The sequence below is a fragment of the Rhea americana genome, unplaced genomic scaffold (assembly GCF_003343005.1).
Source record: "Rhea americana isolate MKP2758 unplaced genomic scaffold, rheAme1 scaffold_186, whole genome shotgun sequence".
Taxonomy (NCBI): domain Eukaryota; kingdom Metazoa; phylum Chordata; class Aves; order Rheiformes; family Rheidae; genus Rhea; species Rhea americana.
In genome coordinates, this window is record NW_028185994.1 from 631,025 (window position 1) to 655,349 (window position 24,325).

Below are 24,325 nucleotides of genomic sequence, written 5' to 3' on the forward strand. Positions count from 1 at the left end.
AAAAAAAAAAAAAAAAAAGTAAGAGAAAAAAGGAAAAGAATTTGCTGATAAATTCTCTATTGCTGGAAATCGCTTTACATTATCTCAGACAATTAGAGACAAGAATGAAGTACTTAGTTTTGCTTTGGATGATGCTAGGGTTAGGAACACAGCTCTGCTCTCTAGTGAYACCAGTTCGCTTAACTACCCCTGAGCCGCTGATGCTGCCAGAATTGAATCATCAGGTTATCTGAAATCTTAACAGATTTCAGATTGTTTGTTTTCCTATCTCCTGGCAGGAACAAGAAGAGAGGGAGGAGAACAAGCTTGTAAACTCCCAGAATAAATTCTTCTCCTCTTCTAGAACAAYAGAAAGCAACAGGTTGAAATTTAATCCGCAAGGACAAATTTTTGTTAAATGCTTAAAATATGTCTCTGTTTTGGTCAATGGAAGATTAAAAACCCAAAGCATCATCACTGTTAAATTAGAAATTGTACTGATTGTCAGGAAAATTTTTTTGAAAACACTAGAGTTGAAGACCTTTGAAGACATGCATTAGTTTAAAAGAGATTTCATTTTGTAACTGAGCAATCAAATATTTCTGTCGTGCTGAAAAAGCCCTGTCTCAGGAAAWGATTTTTTTTAAAAAAATTTTGAAATAACTCTTTAAAAGAGGATTCATTKTTGAAAGCATGAGAAAAGGCCAGTATGAGGAGGAATGTCTTAATTTTGGTAGAAAAGATCAGTTTCACCTCTATTTGGAACTCATCTTCATGAGGTACAACTTCCTGTTTTAAAGAAGAGCAATTTCAGCAAAGGAGCAAAAAAAAATCAAAACTGCAGAATTTCTTCCAAAACAACCAAAGTGTTGTGCCCTTTGAGCTTTCATTAAAGCCAACAGTAAAATTACCATTGACGTCTGTGATGGAGATAATGTCTAAACAGCTGGAGCTGAAGAGCTCGTGACTGTATAAGAAAGACAAAGAACAAGGAGACAAAATGCATGAAGTGACTTTGACGAGGTGACTCAACAGCTTACTGGCAAAGCTGAAAATGAAAAAGTTACTTGAATTCCTTTATCTGCTTAATTTCTTTATCTGAAAAACAGGAAGTTACATCTGAATATAAGGAAGAACTTCTTCGCTGTGAGATGGACAGCACACTGGAACAAGTTGCTCAGAGAGGCCGTGGAGTCTCCTTCRTTGGAGATATTCAAAACCCACCTGGACACGATCCTGTCTAGTATGCATTAGGTGACCCTCCTCGAGCAGGGGGTTTGGACTAAATGACCTCCATAGGTCCCTTCCAGCCTCAACCATTCTGTGGTTCTGTGATTAACCTGATGGCTTTTCAGCAGGAGAAATTCAGTCTCCAGTACCATAATAGGAAATGAAATCTGATGAGAAGTTAAATCTGGCACGCTAAGCAGAGTGAGACAACATTAACAGGAACCGAGAAGAGCACAGCTGTCCTGTACCTCAGACCCTGGCAGACTAGGCAAAACAGTCTCCCTTGAGCAACGTTCATCATTATGTAAATACTCTGAAATGGTTAACAGACTAAATTTAGTAAAATTTATTCAATTTAATATAAAAGGGGAGAAATAAGGGAGTCCCAAGCCTAACGTAGTTCTCAGAGAAATCAATGAGAGACTTCTATAAGTGTCAGTGGAAAAAATAGATTGATTTTTTGGGAAGTATTAAGTGAGCTTGAGATATATACTGAAAATACGGGGTTGTAAGAAATATAAGTTCGTAGCATGATAGGAGAACTCAAAATAACTAATTTTGCTCATTAAAATTTGGTTTCCTTTGACCCCAGTGCCTTTACAATTCGTAAAATGTAAATTAGTAGAGGACATAGATGTGGTTAACTCAGAAAGGACTAAGCATGACAAGTGTAAATAATCAGATACCCAGAATCTAAAATTAGAAAGTCGTCTCTGACCTGTGTCTCCAGACCAGTGCAAGTAAAGTTTCACTGTGMTAACAATGTTTAACTCAACCCTAAATACTCATATGGTAGAACATAGGATATTTGCATGCTTATCTTGTATATATTTCATAAAGTGTCAAGACCATTTCTTTGTTCTGTAAATTGTACACCCCCAAAACATAACAAGGAGCTGACATATTTTTGGAAGTTTTGTATGCTAACATCAGCATGTGACCATACTAATGTCAGTCCAGTAGTAATGACAAACTGACAAACATACCTGAAAGGCATTCACAACATGTTTCAGTTTTGCTTAAAAGAAGATCCAGAAAGTGAAGAAAGGAACACAAATATTTATGATTTAATTAAGTATTGAAGAATCACTTAATTTTTTAAAATATCTTGAAAACAGACAGAATGGGAAGACCATGTGAAAAAGTTTTTATGAGGGTATCTTCTCCCAGCTCTGTGCTTTGTATCAAACCAGCCTGTTAGCAGACACGTCCCCCAGGACTCAAACTTCTTTGCTGAATCAGAAGAAAGACTAACTCTCTGCTTTCCAAAATAAAGCATAGTAGTCAATATACGTAAGTCTTTAAACATATATAATGAACAATGCTAGTAAATAACTGTGCTACATTTGGTCAAGTAATAACTTGTTTAGTGAAAAAAATGCTCCTTTAGATTGAAGAATAGTCATATCCATCCACAACACTCACTCTATCTTCCATGCTTCTGATATTTTGGAGATGAGGTGTATACACAGGATTGTGCTCTTCTGCCTGCAGTAGACTCCACCAACTAGTGACCTCCACACACCCTGCCCAAAGGCTTCTTTCACTTTTAGGCCTGGATCCCCTGCCAGTGGAAGCATCCACTGGGAAGGATGCATGGGTTACTGCAGAGAGCAGAGGGAGTTGCTGAGATGGGCATCAGGCTTGGCATCTCAGGGGCTCATCTAATCCTGCTGCACATTCCTCGTTTGAAATGATCAGTTCTTTTTATCTCCCAGCAGATGGGCAGCTAGGAAGTATTATAAGCCTCACCTGGTAGCCAGGAACACTGTGTGAGTCTTTTAATATTCCTCAGAGAAAACATATTTTCCTTTTGCCAGCATAGGTGGAAGAATACAATTCACTGAAGCTGATTTTCAGTTCCTCAAAGGGATAGGCGCTGTGTTTAAAAACAGCTAAAATATGGCATGCAGCAAGAAGTCCTGTTGTAAGGAAATGAGAAATGCAGGAGAACCATCATGAAACTGAATCTAAATTGAATCCATATGAGAGTAAGCCAAGAAGTATACTCAATCAGCACTTAATGAAGTTCATTTAGCCTTCATTTTAAAAAGATCTCTCTTTTTTGTTCTTTGCGCAAGCCGTTAGCTGTGAAATGATAGTGTGTGACATAATACATATATCGAACCAGTTGGGATATGCTACAGTGAACCTCACAGCTATTGCCAGCTTTCATTAGCTGAGCCCAAATGTATTCCTAGACTGTTTCGATTTCTGCAGAAATTGATTAGGCCTAAGGGGTGGGAGTGGAGGAAGAAAGGGAGAGAAGGAAAGAGAAAGGAAGAGGAAACTTGCTGCTTTCTAATTTTAGTGAGTCAGTCAGAATGAGAACTGGTAATTAAATATCTATTTAAGAAACTGAAAGAATTTCACAAAGGCACCCACAGTTTAGAGTGAGAGGGAAATGGAAGCAACCCTGAGGGTATTTTGCTGTCTTTTAGGGTCAGCCAGGCTTATGGTGTGGGTTTGCCTTGCCAAGCTTTAGCCATAAAACAATTGTCTCCCTCCAAGCTGATGATGAATCCTTTCCCTGTATTCAGTAGAGAGAAATACATACCTCAGAGAGTAATGTCCCAGATGTCAACTTTAGGACAGGATGTATTGCTGTCCACAGTGCGTATTTCTCTCCACTGACCAAAGAAGACCTAGCTTAGACCTGATGCTTGGCACGTAACTGTCTCAAAATAAATGAAAAGGCAGTGGATGCAATTACCAAATTCACTGCAAAGCCATGAGAAAGAGTGCCCCAAATGCGAGAATATTCTGCAAGGTAATTGCATTAGTTCATTTTAATGAATCATGGCTTCGTAAACCAATTATCACTTTACAGTTCATATCTATCTCTTCACCATATTTCTCCTGACACACTGGTTTGTCTCCCCAGGCTTTGTTCTTTATGCCATAGGTAAAGAGGGAAATTGTTGTTGTGCCTGGAGGTTTTGATTTTTTATTTTGAATACGCTTTCCAGATGATATTTCAGCAGGCAAAGCCGCTGGACAAAATGTGAACAATATTGTTAATGACTGGTAATTTAATTAATTGAAAGAAAGCAGCTTCCTGCTTTGGGCTACCTTCTTCACTGTCCACAGTGCTGCTGTCCTTCCCCAGCATAAGTCAGCACCTTTTTCTGCTAGGAACCCTATGCCTGCTTTGATAAAGGCTGATGAATTTAGAGCCCCAGAGAAACCATTTTGCAGAATATCTAGACAAATGCCATTTCCATGCAGCATTGCTGAATAATAACACTGTGTCCTCAGGACTGATGTGCTCTGCTGGGAAGCAAGTGTGTGATGGCATATTGATGGGAAATCAAGAGAGCACCTGGCTGTTTTCAGACCCAGCTATGTGACTATGCTGTCAGCGAGGTGTTCTGCCTTCAGAATCGTTTCTGCTTGTCCTGGCTACTTGTCCTGTCCTGGCTCTTGCATTTTTATGAATACCACCAGGTTCAGATGGTTGCTTACTTCTCTCTCCTGTGCACAGGACGCCTTTTCCTTTCTAGCAATCCTCAAAGCCAAAAAATTTCCTTCCTCCAGTGTCAGAAGTCTTATCTCCATGCTGTATTTGTCCTCACTTCTTCTGTGTGTACGATGCATGCTAGTGGTTCCTAAATACTTCATTGCTAGTGGAGGAGGTCCTTGCAGCAACAAATGTTTTCTTTTCTGTTAGCAAACACTGAGATTTAAAAGATTTTTTCTCCTTGATTCTCAGAAAAAAGGCAGTAGCAAGAAAAAGATTCCAGGCCTTAGCAGCAATTTGGACAGCTAGAACCTTCACCCAAGTATCACTACATTTGAGTGCAGCTTTGGCAAAAAATAAAAAACGAACAAACAAACAAAAAAAAAAAAAAAAAAAACACAAAAAACCCTGTACACAAAGTTTATTCCAGTGAAGTGTCTTCTTAGTTGTTCTTTTTCATTTTCCTTTTTATATTTGAAGAACATGTGTTCATAAATTGTTTCAAGAGGTGGAAAGCAGGTGATTTCTGAAGTCAGATCATTTCTGCTGGTTCATGGCTCTGCTAGGCATGCACGATTACTTTATGAAGGAAAAGCTATGGTCTTGGAAATGTGCTAAATTTTGGTCAGGATGCAAGGAGCTCAGGGATCAGCTGGAGCTTGCCTGTGCTGTGCATGGTTATGGTTTCATAGGCCTAGTTATTGATTTGTTTTCTTTCAAACAGTGCCTGTCGGTGTCATCAAAGGCTCAATTTATGAGCAGCTGTAAGATCTTACACCCATATCCTAACTCCCTCACTTCCCCTAAGAGTACTAGGAGACTCATTAATGATTGTGAAGTACTCAAATACTGGGAAAAAAAAGAAAAAAAAAGAGAGAGAGAGAGAGAGCTAGTCCTGCTTTGTGTGATTTAGGAGATTAACATGAGCTTATGAACTTGGCTGGGTACAGATATTCCATAAATGAGTATTTGGTACTGCTGCTTTTTGAAATGGTTTTCTTGTATAAAATCTATTTCATATGAAGCCTCAAGCAAAGACAGAACAAAAAAACAACATGCCAGTGCAAAGACAAAAGATCCTAATCACTGCTCTGTCAGACAAAATGCACCCAGTCAAAACCAGTGATAGAAAGAAAATGTGCCCATGTCCGTTGTCATTGTCCACTGTCTAGAAGATGAGTGCCTCTGCCCAGAAAGAAGTTAACATWTCAGATAGCAGAACTGCAGTAAGGTCTTCCATAAACAGAGAGGCAAAAATGCTGGAGTGGTTGCAACCAAAGGGTTCAAAGAACCCTTGAAAATACATACATGGTAACTATCAAAAAAGAAGCTGGAAGGAATGAGTCAAAATTCATTTGTCTCTTTTTCTCCATAAAACAAAAGCATGCCTATGAGAAATGCAAGTTTGTGTCAGAGTAACAGTCTGGCAAACTCTTCCRCACGAAGTTTGTCTCTCCAGCTGGCTGTACTTGATCCAGTATAGAATCATGGAATCAGTAAGGTTGGAAGGGACCTCTGGAGATCATCTAGTCCAACCCTCCTGCTCAAGATGGGTCACCTAGAGCATGATAGACAGGACTGCATCCAGGCGAGCCTTGAAGATCTCCAGAGAAGGAGACTCCACAACCTCTCTGGGMAACCTGTTCCAGTGCTCTGTCACTCTCACAGTGAAGAAATTCCCCCTCACGTTCAGGCAGAACTTCCTGTGGTTCAGTTTCTGCTCATTGCCTCTTGTCCTGTCACAGGAGGCAACTGAAAAGAGTTTGACCTCATCCCCTTGACACCCTCCCTTCAGGTACTTGTACACATTGATCAGATCCCCCTTCAGTGTTCTCTTCCCCAGGCTAAACAGGCCCAGCMMTCRCAGCCTTTCCTTATAGGGCGGATGCTCCAGCCCTCTGATCATCTACACAGTCCTACAGTAGACTGTCTCTTGTAGCTGCATGTCTCTCTTGTGCTGGGGAGCCCAGAACTGGACACAGTACTTGAGATGCGGCCTCACCAGGGCTGAGTAAAGGGGCAGGATCACCTCCCTCAACCTGCTGGCAACACTCTTCCTAATGCACCTCAGGATACCACTGGCCTTCTTGGCATGGGTCCTAGAGCTTCATGGGACTTTGCTCTGCACACAGATGAGATGCTAAACATCTTTTYCCAGACCATGGCCAGACAACAGAAAGAATAAGAAAGTCTCTGTACGTGATGCCAAAGGTAGGAAATGGAGACCATGCACTTCATCTCTACAGTGGGTTTTGGAGATGTCAGGCTCATTACAGGCTGTTGCAACAGTGAGAGCTTTATTATATAGTAGCTGTTCAGAGGTGACATCAATTCTTCAGAACCGTAACAGCAATACAACCTTGCAGTTCAACGGAGCCTAGGAGTGTTCTGCCGTAACAACCGTCACRGTGTTCGGTTAGATAGGATATTAAGATACTGTACCTGTACTGTTAGGATAACAAGACACTGTACCTCATCAGCTTTCATACACTGCAAACATGACTTCCACAGCTATCTTGGGTAGCAACAAAACGACACCTCTGAATTACGAAAGGGAGAAACTGAAATGCCAGTTGAGAAAGTGCCAGAGAAATAAGAGAAGTGCCTTGCCTTTCAGTTTCTCACTTGCAGAGTTGGGCACCCACTGCCAAGTCCCTGTGAAGTGCTACAGGACATGAACCATATGGTCACAGAATCACAGAATGTTTAGGTTGGAAGGGACCTCTGGAGATCATCTAGTCCAATCCCCCTGCTCAAGCAAGGCCACCAAGAGCATGTTAGACAGCATCACATCCAGGTGGGTTTTGAATATCTCCAGAGAAGGAGGCTCCACAATCTCTCAAAACAAAATGTTCCAGTGCTCTGTCACTCTCACAGGAAAGAAGTTCTTCCTCCTATTCAGGCAGAATTTCCTGTGCTTCAGTTTGTACCTGCTGCCTCTCGTCCTGTCACTTGTCACCACTGATAAGAGTCTGGCACCATCCTCTTGACATCCTCCCTTAAGGTATTTGTAGAAATTAATACGATCCCCTCTCAGTCTTTTCTTCTCCAGGCTAAACAGGCCCAGCTCTCGCAGCTGTTCCTCATGGGAGAGATGCTGCAGTCCTCTGATCATCTTTGTAGCCCTATGCTGGACTCTCTCCAGTAGCTCCATGTCTCTTTTGTAGTGGGGAGCCCAGAACTGGATGCAGTACTTGAGATGTGGCCTCAGCAGGGCTGAGTAGAGGGGCAGGATCACCTGCCTCGACCTGCTGGCAACACTCTTCCTAATGCACCCCAGGATAACATTGACCTGGCTACAAGGACACAGTGCTGGATCGTGGTTAAATTGGTATCCAGCAGAAATCCCAGGTCTTTMTCTGCAGAGCTGATTTCCATCAAGTCAACCCCAGCCTGTACTGTTGCATGGAGTTCTTCCTCCCTAGGTGCAGGACCTTGCACTTGCTTTTGTTGAACTTCATGAGGTTCCTCTGCACCCAACTCTCCAGCCTGTCCAGGTCTCTCTGAATGTAGCACAGCCTTCTGAGGTATCAGCCACTCCTCCCAGTATGGTATCATTAGCAAACTTGCTGAGGAGATACTTTGTCTCTTCAGCCAGATCACTGATGAATAAGTTGAACAAACACTCCTACTTTCTTGCTTGCTCTTTTGGGGTGCTGGAAGAGTTCTTCCCATTTTCACAGCATTTGATGTCAGAATTTTCCTCTCTCTCTTGCATTGCTAATGGCACTGAAAAGTACTCTCTGTATTTCAGAGGGAAGCATGTGTCAAAGGTCTGAAATAAATTGATTAATTACCTTTGATTTTGTTGAGTCTCAGCTCTAATGTTGTTTGAACACCTTGGTTTCCACAGATGCACTGTCAGGGTGAGAGTGCTAATGAACACTCAGCCACAATGGGGCATGGYCAGGTTTGTCTGCACACAGCAGAATCCCCGAGGGGCTGATGACTAAAATTAAATGGTTTCATAGCAAGAACTAAAGATAATCACCTAACTAATCATTCCTAAGCTTCTACTGTTGCAGAATTACATTTTCCTGTGCTCACAGCAAAATCAATGTTGAAAACATTGGTATAGGCAACTGAAGGAGAAAAATCTAAGTGGAAAGTTTGAAGGAGGTTAGCGTCCTGTGAGGCTTATCCTGTCAGTGCAGGGGAGTTTTTGAAGGCCAGAATAATACTGTGAGAAGGACATGGAAGGAATATTATTTCAGTGTGGCATCCTTACAAACAACACTTGTGTTTCAGAACAGACTTTATTATGCAGCACCTTTGGAAGAGTGAACCATGCTAAGGTTTTCTGTCCACAAAGAAGAATTGATTCTTCTACCTTCCAAGTTCTACCAAAAGTTCGGATAATCACAAAAGCACACCTGAATGACCTCTCTCCTTGGCTCTCTACAACTACTTTAGCTTTCAACCCAGCTTCAGCCTCTCCATGCTCTGTTGCTGTTTGCCAGTGAACACTTTACCTCTTCTTTCTTATCCGAGAAAGAAGATAAGAAAATTTTTCAGGTCAGAGACAGCTCTTAAAAATGAAGAGAACATCTATATGCATTCAGAGTCAAGCTCTATGTGCCCCAATATCCTGACCTGAACTGCTGCAATCAGCAAGTGGAAGAACAAGGCATACCTCCCCACACTCCTCTTTATCCTCCCATGGTTTTTAGCATAGGGGAGCTTTTGAGCCTGATGTTATCTTGTGCCTTTTGGATTGTTCTAGTAGATTTCTGTCCAAGTACATACCAGACCCCATGGCAACGTTTTGTGTTTACCTTACATTTATGGTGAAGTGTACTAATTATCAGTCTCCTTTTCTCTGGCTTCATTGATGATCTTAGTTCTGGTGTTGGAAGAGACTGTGAAGAGTCTATCTTTTTCTTCCAGCAGAATGTCATGATAMTGTGGACCTCCACCATATCCAAGATGAACTGTTTCTTTACTAGGCTGAAGAGTCCAAGCCTACTCAGTTGTTCTTTGTGTAGAAGCCGTTGGAGACTTTCTCTGAACCTTTACCAGTTCTACTCTATCCCTTTTAGGATTAGACCAGAAATGCACTAGCCAAGACACGGAAGAACTAAAGATTTGCCCAGGCATCCACTGATTATTCCCTTTATTACAGTCTGTTAATTTTCCTGCCACACATCAAAAGTTCTACTGTAAATGTGCTTGTGACTAATTAATTTCCCTTCAGTAATGCAGTGATGTCATCTCTCAGCACTTCTTTAGTTATTTCACACTCTAGGCTGCCAGTTGGCTCTCTAAAGTCTTGATATTTTTACTTCTGATGTTTTGGAATAACTCAGGACTACTTTTATTTCCTTTAGCTAGTTGTTCTTTTTTTGACTTATCTGACAATTAGGCTAACATTTTAGGATCTAATATCTTTGTCTTTGTTTAGACACAAGTTCATCTTTCTCATCTCTCTCAGATTTGCTATCTAATTGTCATCTAAAATGTTCCTAGGCATTTCAACTTAAAGTGACACTTCTAGATAGCAGTTCACCGCATGATCAAAAGTCTGGAATGGATTCTAGGATAAACGAATAGTCCAGCAGTAACTCTGCTGCATGAAGAGAGTACTGAGAAAAAAGGTTGCAGCACTCAATACAGTCGAGAGGGGGAAGAGATACTCTCTGCTTACTATTTTTATTGACACACACTCTTGGGGGGAGTTAATGTGTAATAGAGTTAAAACAATTAGGAGAATCTCCAAAAAAAGGAGAATTTCCCCTCACAGTTGGTTGTAAACTATGGAAATCCCTCTTGCCAGGTGATTTGGATACCAAAAGTTTACAGGATCAAGAAGTGATTGAACAATTTCATGCAAGAGAATTCTATGAAAAACTATTGCATAAAAAAGCCCGACACCTGGATCAATCAAGTGGCAAGCTGCTGAACACTCGGAGAGTTCTGCAGGAAAGTATCTTAGATACTTACCCTTTGCTTAAACTCCTCCTTCAGCACCTTTTGCTTGAGCCAGAAAGATCTTATGGTATTTAAACTCTAACATTAAGTCTGTACAGCAGCTCTTTCAACATTGCTGTCGTCAGAAGAGTATGATTGAATACAGCTGTTCTGTAAAGTGCTGCACTGCAGCAAGGAAAAGAAACTTAGGCTGGAGTAGACCTTCAACCACATACAAGAGTATCACTTCTAGAACATTTTCTGTTCTTCTTATTCTGAAATGATGTATTCTGTTCCCTGCCATATTTGGTTGGAGATAGCACATTGCTGCATCCTCAAGAGCACATTAATATGCTACAAAGTACCAAGGATAACCTCAAATTCATCATAGGAAGGGCCAGCATGTGCACAGAAATGAATGCAGCATGCCAGAAATAAAAACGATGCTTGCAAATCATTAAAAAAGAAAAAAAAACTATTGTTAGTTGCCTTCTAGAGATTTGCCAAGAGATCTGAAATGGACAGATCATGTAGTTTATCTGCTGAGAGCTGAACTTGAATCATCCACTTAGGGGTCAGTCTCTGAAATTTGCCTACTTTGGCCTCCAGTCTGCTAAAGTGATTATGGTCAAGGAGGCAATTCAGTTTGGAAACTGGTGTGCCCCTGCAAGCACAGACCTGGTAACACAGGATAATAATAATTTCTTAGTCCCATGAGCAGTTGATGAGCTCCCTGCACCTGTAGAGAGGACAGGCAGGTATTTTCATTTGCCAGATGTCTGCATCTTTTCTGTATTTCATCCTGGGATGCAAACCTGCCCCCTTATCCTGCAGCAAATTACTCTTCATCCATAGCAACAGCTGTATTGGATGAAGCACACTCTCAGGCCCAGAGTGGACAAACTAGGGGTTTTAAAATAAGATGCTGTAATGGCTGAGACTGTGAAAATAAAAATGGGCTTTTCACACATGGCAAACAGAGGGTATGCAAAGCAAATAGTTGTATCTGATTTAAACAATGAAGCCACCTGGTGCATTATTTGTTCCAGGCTGGTACTTGAAAGGAAAGCTTTCATTTGTCAGAAAAAAATTTACAGGAAGCAGTAAGGAAGAATATCTTATAGTCCATACCCTGATCTTGTAATATATATATATAATAAATGCACATGATAGATTGTACACACATAAACACAGATCTATCTTAGGTATTTATAAATAAATAAATATATATATACACACACACATATGTATAATGCATATATAAATCAGATACGTACCTGTAACATAAATTCTTTAAGTACATAGAAACATATGCATTTGTGCATTTCCAAAGTCACTGTTATCAGCTTCTGGATATTTTTTCTTGTAAAAAATCCAAGATGTCCACATTAGAAAAGAAAGAAATCACATTGTGGTGACGAAGGGGCAGAACTAAATTTTCCTGGAAACCCATTTGCAATTGAACTCTTAATTGCCAATGTGGAATATGCAGCTCTCCTTACCTATTGTCCTGTCTCAGCTGCTTTGACAAAAGAAGTGACCCAGATTTTCCTAGTTTAGAGTCCGCAATTAGGTTCTAGAGTATCGATTTTCTCCAGGACCTAGAAGACTCAGAAATACGATAAGTGCTGTACTTATCTCAGGCTCTGTGGCTGTAAGTCAGTGTGGTCATTTCAGTCAACCTTTCAGGTGTCTGAAATCAATATTTTGGAGTCTCTTGTCCTATGCTCTTCTTCATGAGTCAGATATTCTCTGCTCACTCTGGAGATTTCTTCTCTGATTACAAGATGGGAATCTTTGCTATTCAGCAGTAAATTAATTCCCCCCACTCCCGAAACTTTCTAAACATCATCTACTGTTACTGAGCTTGTCCTTTATGCAATTGGACATTATTTTTAGTGTACATCCCCACACAAGAGGTAGCAAATTTAGCATATTTGCAAGCACAAGGAAAAAAGAATTCTGCTGAATTTTCACAAATTCGTGATATATGTATTAGATACCTCTGGCTCTTCTTTCTAATACAGTTTTTCTTCCCAGGGAAGCATGATTTTATTCACAAATTACAATTTGTACCAGCTGAATGTGGTAACAGGAAAGGAGCATTTTAGCTGGGACAACCTAGCATAGTGCAGTCAATGGATCAGTGAGCAGAATGGTCAGTTACCTTGAGTATGGACTCTGTATCCATACTAGATCAAAGCCCAAATTTGTTTCCCAGCTGCCCTTTTTAAGCTTCTCAGCCTGGTGCAGCCTCTGTTGAGACCAGTGGAAAAAATCTCCTTTAGCTTGAGTTTACAGCAGATTCACAGCATCCTCTGCAGCCAAGAAGCAAATGAGGCTCTGGTAATGAAGGTTCACTAGCAATACTGCTGTTGTTCAAGGCCCATTTTCTGTGTCAAAGGACCTGTATGATGTCAATAATATRTTTGTTCTCTGTCATGGGGGACTGGCTGGCATTCCGTGAAAGTCAGAGGAGACTCCCTGAGTATCCCAGCTGGTCCTGGGGTCTCTTTACCGAGCTGAGAAGCACAAGTCCCTGTTGTGATGCAGTATAAAAGCAATTTTCATTTCTATTGACTTGTACTGCTCCTGGGTACTGAGAGTAAGGGGTATCCCTACGGGGATGTGTTGCAATCCCTCAGCTGACCAAGATGGTAAGAGGATGGGGGGGTCTTTTGTCAATATATTTCATTGAAGGAGAAGTGATTAGCCTCAGCATCACTCCTAATCAGAATATCTGGAAGAAGATGTTGATGAGAGGCAGATGAAGACCAGCTAATAGCTTTGAAATCCACAGTTGTTTCTGAACTGATCGTAAGACTCAAGATGAAAACTGCTGGCCTCTGTGTGTTTGCCATGGGTGGGCACTGAGATGTGGGCACAGTGATGTCCTGGGAGAGAAAGAGCAGAAAGAACTAAAGCTGAGGCTGGAAGAGCTGACCCAAGGTAAGTCATGAATGAAGAGCTGCCAGGGTCTAAGCAGAGCTGAAAGCCTGAGCTAATAGAAGAGGGGAGCAAGACGCATGCAACCATAAAAAAGCYTGTGGGGAGATGGTGCCCTTGAAGGAAGCAAGGGACTCCAGAAAAAGAAATGTGTGTCTACAAATAACTTCTGTTCCCAGAAAAGCTATGTGAAAATCTCTCATGGCCTCTCAGGAAACAGTCAAGAAAGGTCCTCTCCAAGAGATAGGACTGAAGCAGAAATTGCTCATGTCTCTATAGCCTTGTTAACAGGACCTCTTTGTTTCTAGGCACCCCCTCTCCAGGGTATTATTACCTGCATCTTCCTCTACCCTTAAAAAATGGGTAAGATTGGAAGGGGCCTTTGGAGATCATCTAGTCCAACCCCCCTGCTCAAGCAGGGTCGCCTAGACCATGTTAGACAGGATTGCATCCAGGCGGGCCTTGAATATCTCCAGGGGAGGAGACTTCATAGCCTCCCTGGGCAACCTGTTCCAGTGCTCTGTCACTCTCACAGGAGAGAAATTCCCCCTCACATTCAGGCAGAACTTCCTATGCTTCAGTTTTTGCCCGTTGCCTCTTGTCTTGTCACTTAGCACCACTGAAAAAGCTCAGCCCCATCTCTTTGACACCCTCCCTTCAGATACTCGTACACATTGATAAGATCCCCTCCTCAGTCTTCCCTTCTCCGGGCTAAACAGGTCCAGCTCTCACAGCCATTTCTCACAGGGCAGGTGCTCCAATCCTCTGATCATCTTTGTAACCCTGCACTGGACTCTCTCCAGGAGTTCTGTGTCTCTCTTGTGCTGAGGAGCCCAGAACTGGATGCAATACTCCAGACAAGACCTCCACAGGGTTGAGTAGAGGGGCACAATCACCCCCTTTGACCTATTCCTAATACACCTCAGGAGACCATTGGCTTTCTTGGCCTCAAGGGCACACTGCTGGCTCATGGTCAACTTGCTTTCCACCAGCACTCCAAGGTCCTTCTCTGCAGAGTTGCTTTCCAACAGTTCAGCCCCCAGCTTGTACTGGTGCCCAGGGTTATTTCTCCCTAGGTGCACCCTGCACTTGCCCTTCTTGAACCTCATGAGGTTCCTCTCCACCCACCTCTCCAGCCTGTCAAGGTCTCTCTGAATGGCAGCACAGCCCTCTGGTGTATCTGCCACTCCTCCCAGCTTGGTAGTATCAGCAAGCTTGCTGAGGAGGCACTCTATCCCTTCATCCAGGTCATTGATGAAGAAGTTGAACAAGACGGGACACAGTACTGAGCCCTGGGGAACTCCACTAGCTGTAGGTCTCCAACTGGAGTGTGTGCCACTAAGCACAACTGTCTGAGCTCTGCCTTTCAGCCAGTTCTCAAGCCACCTCACAGTCCACTCCTCTAACCCACACTTCCTGACTTTATCTAGGAGGATGTAATGGGACACAGTGTCAAAAGCCTTGCTGAACTCAAGGTACACAACTTACACTGCTCTGTCCTCATCTGCCTAGCCAGTCATGCCACCATAGAAGGCTATCAGACTGGTTAATCCTGAGTTCCCCTTGGTGAATCCATGCTGACTACTCCTGATCACCTTCTTCTCCTCCATATGTCTGGAGATGACATCCCGAATGAGCTGTCCCACCAACTTCCAGGGATGGTGGTGAGGCTGACCAGCCTACAGTTGCCTGGGTCCTTCCCCTCCCCCCTCCTTTTGAAGCCTGGAGTGACATTGGCTTTCTTCCAGTCCTCAGGCACCTCTCCAGTCCTCCACGATCTTTCAAAGATGATGGAGAGCAGCCTGGCAACAACATCTGCCAGCTCTCTCAAAACTCGTGGGTGCATCCCATCCAGGCCCATGGGTTTGTGGATGTCAAGCTTGCCAAGAAGATCTCTAACCCGATCCTGCTCAGCCAAAGGAAAGTCTTCTTTTCTCCTGACTTTCTCCCGTGTCTCCAGGCTCTGGGATTCTTGGGAGCTGCTCTTAGCAGTGAAGGTTGAGGCAAAGAAGGCATTCAGTRATTCTGYCTTCTCTTTATCCTTTRTCACCAGGGCCCACACCCCATTCAGCAGAAGGCTCACATTTTCCCTAGTCCTCCAGTCCTCCTCTTGCTACTGAGGTCTTTGAAGAAGCCCTTCTGGTTGTCCTTGACATCCCTTGCCAGACTTAATCCCAAGTGGGCCTTAGCCTTCCTCGCTGCATCTCTACATACTCTGACAGCATTCTTATAATCCTCCCAAGTGGCCTGTCCCCTCTTCCACAGTCTGTGTACTTCTTCTGTTTGAGTTTTGCCAGCAGCTGCCTGTTCATCCATGCAGATCTCCTGCCCCCTTTGCTGGACTTCTTTCTCCTTGAGATGCACCACTCTTGAGCTTGGAGGAAGGGATGCTTGAATACTAGCTGGCTCTCCTGGACTCCCCTTCCTTCTAGGGCCTTAACCCATGAGATTCCTCCAAGTAGGTCCCTGAAGAGCCCACAGTCTTCTCTCTTGAAGTCCAGGGTTGCCATCCTGCTTATTGCCTTACTTCTTCCCTGCAGGATCCTGAACTCCACCATCTCATGGTCACTGCAGCCAAGGTTGCCCTCAGTCTTCACATCTGTTCTTCTTTGTTGGTTAGTACAAGGTCCAGTAGGACATCCTTCCTTATAGGCTTCTCCACCACCTGTGTTAAGTTATCATCGATGCACTGCAGGAGCCTCCTGGACTGTTTGTGCCTAGTTTCTTGTAGTCCTCAAGAACCTCCCCCAGTCAGGAGCTCCTTATTCATCCCCACAGGCCTGCTGTTACCTTTGCTTGATCTCCTGCTCATTGGAATGGAACATTCTTGTGCTTGGAGATGTTCTTTGAATATCAACCATCTGTCCTGGACCCCTCTTCCATCCAGTGCTTTATCACATGGGATTATTTTAAGCAGCTCTCTCACCAAGCCAAAGACTGCTCTCTTGAAGTTCAGGGTTGTTATCCTGTTTTATACCTGTACCTTCTTCTCATAATCCTGATGTCCACCAGCTTATGGTGGCTGCAGCCAAGGCTGCTCCTGACTTCCACATCTCCAATAAGTCCGTCCTTGTTTGTAAGTGTGAGGTCCAGCAGAGCTCTTGTTTATGGGCAGCTCTTCAATCAGCTGTATTAGGAAATTGTCGTCAGCACACTCTGGAAACCTTGTGGATTGCTTGTGCCCTGCTATGTTTTCCCTCCAGCAGATACTGGAGTTGTTCAAGTTCCCCATGAAGACCAAGGCCTAAGAACATGAAAGTTCTTCCAGCTGGTTGAAGAAAGCCTCTTCTTGTATGTTCCTCATGAGGTGGTCTAGAGCAGACACCTACTACAGTGTCACCTGTACTGGTCTATCTGCCAGCCCTGACGCATTGTCTCTGAGATGACCAGTCACCTTTTTTCCAAGCAGAACTCCATTTCATCACAGTCAGTCTCTCCAGTTAAAGGCAACTCTTCCTCCTTGCCTTCCTAGACAGTCATTTGTAAATAGCCTGTATCTGTTCATCACAGCACTCCTGTCACATGAGCTGTCCCACTATGTCTCTGTGGTCCCAATGAGACTGAAATCCTGTCAATGCACTTAGACTTCTAATACCTCCTGTTTGCTCCTCGTGCTGCATGCATTAGTATACAGAGACTTCAGAGAGGCACCCTGGTATGCTGATTTCCCAGAAAGGCCTGAGAACTTTGGCAATGATGTGGTCCTATAGCCACTTGTTTATTTAGGAACATACACTTGGGGTCCTCTTTTGGGGGCCCTGTTTTGTTAATTCAGAGGTTTCTTCTGGTTGTACCAGACCCTTTGCTTTCCAACCTGTTGGCCACTTCCTCACCTGATCATTGGGCTCTCTTCTTCTCCTGTCATTCTTAGTTAAAAGTCCTCCCTAGCAGATTGGCTAGCCTATTGGGAATGATCCTTTTGCTGCACTTTATCAAGTGGATCTCATCTCTTCCAAGCAGTCATTGGCTCTCAAATGTCCAAGCAATTGTCAACATGCATAGAAATTGAAACTCTATTGGCCAGCATCAACTTTGCAACCAATTATTGACCCACAGGATCTGTTCTATCCTCCTCAAGCCCTCCCCACTCACAGGATAGAGGAGACACCATCAAAGTCCCAATCCCCTTTATCACTGACCCCAGAGCCAAATAGTCATGCTTGATACTTTTCAGGTCTGCAAAGTATCATGACAGAAACATTAGTGCCCATGTGGAAGAGCAGTAAGGGGTGTCCAWGGGTGGGACAAGTCTTGACAGCCTCTCCATAGCATCCAGACCTCCCTAGAGGGAAGAGTGGTTTGACTGATGAGGAGTCTCCCACTAGAAACGCTCACTGCTTCTTCTGGGTGCGCCTGTGTGGCTCTGGCTCAGCTGGCACTCCATTTGGCAGCACTCCCAGCTGCTCATCAGTTATGAGGGCAATGAAGTAAATGTAAAATAAATAAATAAATAAATGTAGAAGTAAATGCAAGTGTAGAAAGTAAATGAAAAAATTAAATGAATGAAATTGGGTATATGTAAGCAGATGCAGAAATGTTTCACATGGCTCAGGCAATTCAATTTAATTGRCGGAGTCATAGGAAGTAAAGGGATTTCTAGAACATCAGCTGGTATGAGAGGTGCCTTAGACARCTAGGGTCTTACTTCCATCAGAGTGTGTTCACATGTACTGTACCATTTCCCCAGAGGAATGTTGTTACCCTATGGAACAAGTATATTGAATGTCAGCTTCTACTTTGTGTAAACTGCAGATTATAGTTTAGATAGAATAACAAAACAAACTTCTGAAGAATGAAGTTCTTTGAAATCATCATGAGGGAAACCCATTCATTATTCTTTCATAACAAGTGTTGAGATTCCATAGGATAATCAAATTTCTACTGTATGCATTTTAGCTAGAGGTAGTTAGGATTTTTGCTCCGATATGTTGACAAAGTTTGTTTTAATTTAAATATAATGCTAGGTAAATTAAACAACATGCCAGAATATTAGTGTGAAACAATATATGCAGAAAACAAGTATAAAGCAGTAGATCTTCATATTTAGTAATTTGAGAAAAAATTATACAATATTGTTTTAGTCAGAAGGGACTTTAGAGCATGTAAGTTGTTTTGCAAGTGAAGTGAAAGAAAAATATCATTTTCCACTTTCTGGAAGGGCTTGCAGCCCTCCTCAGAATGCTTGTTCAATTTTGTCCAGAAGTGAGGCTGCTTTTTTTTTTTTTTTTTTTGAAACAGATTTTTTTCCCATTCTCCAAACTCTCACAGTTGTCATGATAAGTGTCAATGCTAAACCTTAGCTATTGCTCTTAGCGTACATCGGCCCTACATACAGGCCTGGCAGAAAGTTCTAGGTGGTCACGATAGGAAGATCTTAACTGAAGTGATATTTCCTTTGGTAGTTGAGGGGGAAAATAGCTTAGTACGTATGATAAATGAAGCCCAAAGGAGAGATGAAAGGAAAATCTTTCTGCAATGCCCATATCTTTTCAGTTTTCCAAATTAATTTAAAAAAGACATATCAAGAAAAAAATAGATTAGATGTGAAGGAAAGTATTCTAATTGTAAAGGGTAGTTGTGCTCCAGGGTAGGTGAGAAGTCTTCACCGGAGGAGGTCTCTGTGAACAGGACTGGTTCAGGTCAAATTGACCCTTGACATGCAAGGGTAGGCCTTCTCAGTGCCTTCTCTAACCACATGTTTTTCAAGATTAGCTGATAATTTTTGTTCTTTTTTTGTGTGTGTTGTGGTTTTCCAAGGTGAATGGAATTTAATAGATAGAGCTGAGCAAGAAAAGATAAGGTCTCCTGTAAATAGCATATTGCTGGTAGTCCATGGTGAACACAACCAGCCTTGAGCAATTCCCAGCACTGTAGATAGCACACAGCGGTTTTGCATAGTATCTACAGGCACTTTTCCAGATACCACCCAACTGGACCCAGCCGCAGTGAAGGGTCTTGGTTGATAACTGCTACCAACTATGACACAGGCTGATTGGACTAGTCCACCAAGGATGTGTTGTTCCACTACAGAATTATGGCTAAACAGCTTTTCCTAGGTTTATCTTAGTAAAGCATTAAAACATTCACTTGTATCCCACTGCCTTCCTTAGGTCTAGCATGCATGCTGTAAGTCAGCTGAACGTTGTGTTGGAGTAATCACAGCAAACTGGCTAAGGGAGTGTAGTTCCTTCCCCATAACAGAGTCTAAAGCATGGATTTATTTTCCTTTCTTGTATTCCCAGCAGCTGATCCTATCAGTGTTTCAAGCTATGTTGGGGTTGCAGGACCACAAGGTGTCAGTCCTCATTCCTTGCTCATCCGGGTGTTAGAAAGGAGGAAAATTACGCAGTCGTAATATCCAGAGAGGAAGAAGCTGTGACTATATGAAGTATATATCTAGTGATCTTTAATAGTTTATATAGATTGAATATATATGATAATTCAAGAAAGACAATAATAGGTTCAGTTCTGTCAGTTATGTTTCTTTAAGTTTGGCATGATGTGATATGATTTGCTGATGATACAAAGCTTGAAGTGGCTGAGATACCAGAAGGCTGTGCTGGGAGGGACCTCTCTCTCTCAGCAGGAGGGATGAGCAGAGGGGAACCTCATGAAGTTCAAGAAAGGGAAGTGCAGAGTCCTGCACCTGAGGAGGAATAACCCCATGCACCAGTGCAAGCTAAGAGCTGACCTGCTGGAGAGCAGCGCTGTGGAGAAAGGACATGGGAATTCTGGTGGACAGCAAGTTGACCATGAGACATAAATGCGCACTTGAGGCCAAGAAGGCCAGCAGTATCCTGGACTGCATGAGGAAGAGCATTGCTGGATGGTCAGGGGAAGTGATCCTTCCCATTTGCTCATCCCTGGTGAGGCCACCCTTGGAGTGCTGGGTCCAGTGCTTCGGTCCTTAGGACAAGGGAGATACAGAGCTACTGAAGTAAGTCCAGCAGAGAGCTACTAAGATGATGAAGGAACTGGAACGTCTCTCATCAGGGAAAAGGCTGGGAGAGCTGGGCCTGTTTAGCCTGGATAAGAGAAAACTGAGGGGGATATTACCAGTGTGTATAAATATCTGAAGGGAAGGTGCAAAGAGGTTGGAGTCAGACTCTTTTCGGTGGTACTGAGTGACAGGACAAGAAGCAGTGGGCACAAACTGAAACTCCTGAAGCTCCTTCTGAACATGAGGAAAAACTTCTTTATTGTGAGGGAGACTGAGCAGTGGAGGAGGTTGTCTAGAGAAAATGTGGAGTCTCCATCCCTGCAGATGTTCAAAACCCATCTGGACACAGTCCTGGCCAACATGATTTAGGTGACCCTGCTTGAGCAGGGGAGCTGGACTAGATGATCTCCAGAGGTATCTTCCAACTTCAACTATACTGCAATTCTCTCATTTTGTTTAGCTACAGTAATTGGTATTGAGCAACTGTAAATATCTTGGCGGCATATAGTCATGACAAATACTAGTAGCAAAATGTTATAGTTATGATAAGTACTCCCAGATCCCTAGCCTCTGCCAATTCACTAAGGACAGCAAGACCTCTCTGTTGACCTTTAGAGTCCCCACTCAAGTGCAGGAGTCTTGCCTGGCATGCTAATGGTGACGATATTCACCTCTCCTGTTCTCAGATGCAGGCTTTCACTGCATCGACTCCCTTCAGGTCACCCTCTATAGCCATTGAGTTGTCTTTCTATATCTCCCTCAAAACTACGTGATCATTGTTTTCTGCACTTCCTCAATTTCTTCAAGTAGATTGCTTATTGTTTCACTGAATCAGTTCCAGATTTGACCCAAAGATAACTGGTCATTTTGTCCTTCAGTGCTGCTCTCTTCCTGGGGACTCAGGTCCAAGACTGACTCAGAGATAACTGATCAATTCTTCAGCTGTCTCAGCTGTGATGTTACTGCATTATCTACCCTATGTCATAAGCAATGCTAAGTATATTTGTGGTGGTTCGCGATTTCAGCTGCAAGCTCATCTTGGCTCAACACTCTCCTTTTCCCCTGAAACTTTTACTGCCATTGGAGTCGGATTTAAATATCGTCTTACACCAGATTAGGCAGTGTATCTCAGCACCTGCTTGCTTTATGCACCTGCTTTTGCTTCCTGTGGAAACCAGGAAGAATAAAAAAAGGAAAGAGATGGGAAGGAGGTTGATGGGAGCTTCATTCTCCATTTCTTTTCCTGATGTGGAGTCAGTGGTTGTTGGTGAATTAAGCACTATGGTATCTTCCTCCCACTCTTTCTACCTGGTGATTGAGGAGTCCAGGCCACCTTGGACCTTCAGTGGGCCAGTGCACACACAACTACTTCAGGAGGAGAACAGAGAAGCTGCAGGTTATTTATGGTCAGGGGTTGCTCTAAATCAAACCACTGGTCATTTTTCTGCTGTGCAAAATGGCTGTGTAAGTCAGTGCCCCTGCTGTTGCCCTTCACAAAGATGGATTCATTTCTAACAGCAGGCATTAGCTGGCATGTAGGAGCAACTTCTCTGAGATATACTGTCAGGAATTTTATAAGCTATGAAGTATGGGAAGTGATATATCTCTGCAGCGTTCTCCCACCATCAACAGCTTACACGCCTTTGCTTACTGCAGCCCTGCATGCATTTGGCCTAGCTAAGCAAAGGGTGTCAAGCAACATAAGTCCGTGTGTGTGTTTGAGCGGGAAATTTAATCTAAACCGTAGAAGTGGGAGAAGAGTACAGGAGAAGGAAAGCAATATGCGGGGGATTTTATCCCAGATTCTAGCTAGGCATCAAGTATCGGATAGCTTCTTGGTTCCCTTGATGAGGGGAGAGGGAAGCACACCTGTAGGGTAAGTTCTTATCCAAGGATAAGTCCTTGAGGCAGACTAGATGAATTACCTCTTCTCTCTGCTGGCTAAAGGAAACTCTCCTATTCTAGGTTACCAACTCTTTGAGAGCTGAAGTGGTGTGCAAGGAATTCCACACTTATGCTAGATGTTAGAAGGCRCTTCTGTTCTTCAAAGAAGAAAAGAGCTGGGATGTCCTCACTGATGGAAGCGGAGGATATAAATAACTTGTCTAACTTCAGGATGGAACTGAGAGGACTACTCAGCAGGGATGCTTGACAGCTTGAAAATCTAGTTCATTCCTACCAGATCAATTCCTATCCATCTGTATACGACAAAGTAGACTGGAAATTAGGAATAACATGATAGGAGAGAATCATTTGGCACATCTGGAGACTTTCTGTACAAGCTGTAACTCAAAGTGTTGAATAGCGTGAAAATGCATAATGTGTCTGGATGAAATTATCTAACAATTGGCAATAAACGTACTTCTACAAGTACAGCAGTAGCTATCAGTAGGCTACATGCTGTGTATTTGTTTATTGTCACATATTCCACAACTGATATGTTGAAATGTGTGTGTAATGTGCATGCATTCATTAAATTATAGAGGTAGGCGGCACAATTTACATAACTCTTCCAGAGAACTAGGAAAGAATATTATATTCTCCTCAGGGAAACGCAACAAACCACTCATCAATATTTCACTGGCATATGAGTCAGTGCGCCACAGTTCTCACGCAACCAACACAGTAATGACTTGAGATGGCTCACGTGTTTCAAATGCTTCATTACTTTGTTGGATTATGCCCACAATTCTGTATCACTGACTATAGGATGGCATAATTAGTCAACATTTTTGAAGTTGGACTAAGAGAAAACAAGCATACAAAATTGTTATCATCCTTCTTTTGGAGTTACTGCAGTATTTTCTCATACTTGGGAAAATCAGAACACCAAAACAGTTCATTTCTTTGTTTTTGTTTTTATTTTTTGAAGTTATTTGTTCTCTTCAGCTGAGGTATTTCATTTGAAGACTCCAACATGCTTCATCTATTTTTTTTTCCTATTTCATCCTAGGATTTTTATTCCTACAACTAGATTTTCTCTGAAAAAATTTCAAACCTGAGAAGTGCCATTTTATTCACCTACCAATCATCGTGTTACGTTCTGATTAACGAAAAGCATTAAAAAATACTGCCAAGATTAAATGACAATGTGACTTAATCAAAAATGATCATTACTCATAAATAATGATACTGAATAACCAAAAGTGATCCTTTCTTATAAAAAATGCTTTTGATAAAATGCCATCTTTCTCCAAGAGAAGAACATTTTTGTCCAAAACAAATTCCTATCAGAGTATTATGTGTGATAGGTGGCCAATGGCTTGTTTCTTCAGGTTACAGTGTTACTTACCGGCAAGAAACATACTGTTTCTCCGTGATTGAATGATTTGGTCCTATGCTGTTGTCATTTGCCCAAGCCCCAGTTGAATCTCCACCTGTAAACTCCTGGCTGGATAAATGGCRGATGGAATTAAATTATCTGATGCTTTTGGAGAAAATTGTGAGCCAGCATATGTGGCTTAGAGCCACTTTGCCACAAGAGCTATCAAAGAATTTAATTTCAAAGTCATGTGCCAAAACAAATGCTTAAACCTTCCTGCAATGAGGATCATGAAACAGGGGTGGGGGATGCAGATCCTGTCTTGAACAAAGAAGAAAGAATTTCARGACTTGGCATTTGTGCTGGTGAGCTGGCACCATGGGATCTAGCTTTTCTAGTGACTTTTAAAGGTAAAAAATCTCGATCCAGTCTATCCATTGCCCCAGCACTGCAGCTGTTCCATCAGACTAGCTGTACTCTGTAAGAACTACGGTCTGTCTGCCTCGGAGTCCTCATCCTGAGTGCAGTCAGAGCCGTAGGAACAGGCTGACAAGCACAGTGCTCATTCCTCCCGATGATTTTCAGGTTGTCCTTCATCCCA

At 42.5% G+C, this 24,325-nt stretch overlaps 1 protein-coding gene across 1 annotated transcript in view; it reads left to right on the top strand.

Moving 5' to 3' along the window:
• The window catches only part of CPLX1 (complexin 1), a 119,753-nt gene that overhangs the window by 89,437 nt on the left and 5,991 nt on the right, over positions 1 to 24,325 (top strand). The window lies entirely within an intron of this gene.